Below are 4,052 nucleotides of genomic sequence, written 5' to 3'. Positions count from 1 at the left end.
AACAAAGATGTTATGTCCACCGAAAACTAAAAAATAAATATTAAAATTCTCTCTCTCTCTCTCTAAAAAAAAAAAAAAAAAAAAAAAAACAATAATCACCACACAGGTTAACAAAAGAAGTCTTGCTGTCACCACAGAAACCCAGTGGGCTACTCCTAGATCCTACCCTCGTGTCCCAAAGGAACTAACTCACTCCTCCACTGATTTTTTGTTTGCTTTTGTTTTGTTTTGGTACTGGGGATTGAACCCAGAGGCGCTTAATCTCAAGTCACATACCCAGCCCTTTTTATTCTTTGAGACACGGACTCATTAAGTTGCTGAGGCTGGTTCTGAACTTGTGATCCTCTTGCCTCAGCCTTTCAAGCCTCTGGGACTACAAGCATGCACCACAACACCTGGCTCCTCCACTGTTTTACGTAAGTTACTACCACTTACTGTGATCCAGTATCACTCAGTGTTAACCACTATTTTATGGAATATTTTTATGTATACTTTTGTGACCTGATTCCCCAATTCAACATCTTGGAAATGCAGCCACACTGGTTGACATAGAGGTAGCTCATTTTCACTGTGATATATCAGGTACATTGTATGGCAATTCCACACATTATCCATTCTTCTATTAAGGAGATTTTATTTATTTTACCGTTTTACTGTCTCACGCATGCACATTCCCCACCCCCCATCTCTGCTTTTACCATTACCACCAAAGCTGCTATAAATATACTTGATCATGCTCCTAGTATCCACATACAAGAATAACTATTATTTAACCATTATCATTTTGCTCTGTAACTTGAGTTCTCTGGGGGAATAACTTTGGTCACTTTTGCATTTTCCCAATTTAAATGAAGCCCAGTCTATCCGAGATTTTTCTCTCTGGTCCTTTTATCCAGAGGGAGATGATACAGTCCAGGTGGCCCTATGAAAAAGCATGATTTTGTACCACAAGAAGGTTTCTGGCTCACTGTCATATTTGGCCTTCCACTGGCATCCTATGGGATGTACCTTGTCTTGGTTCTGAATTGTTACTGTTTTTGGGGGGGCTTTGGCTGTTTTCTTTGACAACAGCCTCTGAGATGGTTTAGTTCCCACTTAGCCATTTCTGTGCCTCTCTCAGGGGAAAAAAACAAAAAACAAAAACCTTCCAGATGCCTCCACACTATTCTGTGGCCCTGAAATGATTAGAGGGCTGCTTTGTGCTTACCCTTCCTGGAATCAAACAAAAGGGACTTTTCCACCAAGGCTTCTGTCTCCCCTGATTTCATCAACAAGAGAAGCTGAAAATCTCTCCAGTTGCATGAAGCACTAGGGACATAAACAGCAGAATTATCAACAAAGACTGCAGTTTCAGTGAAATTTCAGTGTACCTCACTGGTTTGACTTAATTAACTTAATCCCCAAGATTACTTGGAAGGCACAGGAAAGACTGTTTCCTTTTGTGGAATAAACCAGTGAGAAAATAAAAGGCTCAGTCTCAATACCTTAGAGAAACACTATCCAACACAGTAACCACTAGCCACATGTGCAAATTTAAATTGTAAATAATTGCCAGGTGCCTGTGGTGCACACTTATAATCCCAGAGATTTGGGAGGCTGAGACAGGAGGATCACAAATTCAAGGCCAGCTTGAGCAACTTAGTGAGACCCTGTCTCAAAATAAAAAATAAAAGGCCCTGGAAGTATTAATTCTTCTTTTTAATGTAGACTCCACATTGTTTTGGAATTATTTGTAACTTAAGGCCACACTCCACACCAGATTAAAGTACCAAAAAAAAATTTAAATGGAAAAAAAGAGCAGGAGGGGAGAGTAGAGATGTAGCTCAGTGGTAAAGCACCCCTAGGTTCAATCCCCAATACAAATTAAAAAAAAGTTGTAAATAATTAAAATTAAAATTCAAGGTGCAGTTCCTCAGTTACAGTACCACATTTCAAGTGTTCAGTGACCACATGTGGTTAGTGGCTATCCCACTGGACAGCACAGAGAGACCATTTGCATCATCACAGAAAATTCTATTGGATAGATAGTACTTAGAAGATGTTTGTGTAAGAGTGAGCAGAGTAGGTATGCTAACTTCCCATCACTTTTGACAAAAAACCTGACAAAATCAATGTAAAGAAGAACAATTGATTCGCTCATGCTTTCAGAGGTTTCAGTTCATGGTCAGCTGGCTCTGTTGTTTCTGGGCCTGTGGTGAGGCAGAATATCATGGTGAAGAGGGTGTGGTAGAGCAAAGCTGCTTACCTCACAATGCCAGGATACAGAGAGACTGAGAAAGAAAAATTGAGAGAAGAAGAAAAAGAAATGTTCAGGGACAAAAATATATCCTTCAAAGGCATGCCCCCCCCACCTGCCGCCGTGACCCACCTCCTCCACCTAGATCCCACCACCTCCTAAAACTTCTACCACCTCCCAATAGTGCCACCAGCTGGGGACCAAGCCTTCAACACACAAGTCCTTGAGGGACATTCCAGATACAAACTGGGTAATCTAAAGAAAGACAAGATAGTCTTGTCTTAGTAGGATATTGGCACTACGCATCCTGATTCCCAACTAGATTTCATTTTACATCTAGGAGCACTAGGACCACAAGGGCTCACACAGTGAGTAATGGCTGTTTCTGAGACATCTCAGAGACCACTTCTTTCCTGGAGCTAGAGTGGGGAAACCTACCTTGATCTCCATGGAATGCATGTACCTTTTTTTTTTTTTTTTTTTTGTGTGTGTGTGTGTGTGTGTGTGTGTGGTGGTGGTGCTGAGGATTGAACTCAGGGCCTTGTGCATACAAGGCAAGCACTCTACCAACTGAGCTACATCCCCAGCCCTCACATGTACTTTACAAGACCATAGTCTTAGATCTATTCCAGCAAGTCTCAATGATAGCAACCAAGTGTTCGTCTTTCGTGTTTAGATGTTTTATTTGTTTTGTCATTCTCTGTTCTTTGACTTATGGACTTGTAGCCATAATTGATATATTTTAAATGCAAATCTGAAATCCTTCCTCTATGTTGCTTCTGTTAATAAAGCTTTATTTGAGGGGGGAAACATTTGGGTCATTCTTGGTTATTCAATTAGTCTCGCTTTTTTTTTTTTCTTTTCTTCTTCTTTTTTCCTTTTCTTGTACCAGCCTTGAGCCTATTGGCCCTCAGGTGTGCTTCCTCCTCTCCCCCCAAGTCTACTCTATAATAGGGGGCTAAGTCCTGCAGACTGATTACCAAGGCTTTCTATAATTGGAGGATCTGGGATCAGCCAGGAAAGGTACTGGAAGGAAACTGAAGAGGTGAAGGAAAGGAGAAACAAGGGGACTTCTTCCTCTCCTTATCTGCCTTCAGCAACATCTCCAGTAATGACACTGTCTCTCTGTGTGCCAGCTCATTCTGTCCAGGCTACTGTGGCTTCATTTTCATTAAAGTGATCCTGGCCTCTGGGCTCCAGTAACACTAATTCCTCCCCCATCACTCCCACCAAGGCATGATATTAGATTCTTTCCATTGCCAATATCTGAGTGGGCTCACATATTCTGTTTGACTTCCCAGCAATTTCATCACCCTTGTGACCAATATCTGCAAGAGATTTCCTGTATTCTACCTACTGAGAGTTTCTGGATTCTTCTGTGGGCTCCAATACAGCTCTACAAAATTTGTTTAAGATCATATGGTAAAGTTGGCAAGTGTTTTTCCCAGTTTTTGCAAAGTGTTCCCATCCCTCCCAGGAGTATATCAGTCTGTTTATGTAGGCCAAGTTCACAAATTCTTTCCTAAATTGCTTGCACATATGTGTACATAAGCTATATTCTGCTATGATTTTTTTAAATTATCATCTTCAAATGCAACAACCACAAAAACATACTGCTGCCAGGATATCGTGTTTACTGACTCAGGTTATGCCTGAAACAGTGGCCCCCTATAGTATAAGAGATGATTTCAATCGGCTCTCTTGTGCCCTGGCTAGGGCTAAACTGGTCCACCAAAAATGATACCTTTTTCTGATTGGTCTTTGGAGATGGCCACATTTTGTAATTTATCTGTATAGAAAAGATTACTCTTCTAAT

General features: G+C 41.0%; 1 non-coding gene across 1 annotated transcript; it reads right to left on the bottom strand.

Annotated features, from left to right (window-relative positions):
• Positions 1–2,748: 2,748 nt before the first annotated feature.
• On the bottom strand, positions 2,749–2,821 carry Trnat-ugu (transfer RNA threonine (anticodon UGU)). The gene has a single exon. It is a non-coding gene; the product is annotated as a tRNA-Thr (tRNA).
• Between the last annotated feature and the right edge of the window lie 1,231 nt (positions 2,822–4,052).

The sequence above is a fragment of the Callospermophilus lateralis genome, chromosome 4 (assembly GCF_048772815.1).
Source record: "Callospermophilus lateralis isolate mCalLat2 chromosome 4, mCalLat2.hap1, whole genome shotgun sequence".
Taxonomy (NCBI): Eukaryota; Metazoa; Chordata; class Mammalia; order Rodentia; family Sciuridae; genus Callospermophilus; species Callospermophilus lateralis.
This window is presented reverse-complemented; position numbering and strand designations above follow the sequence as displayed.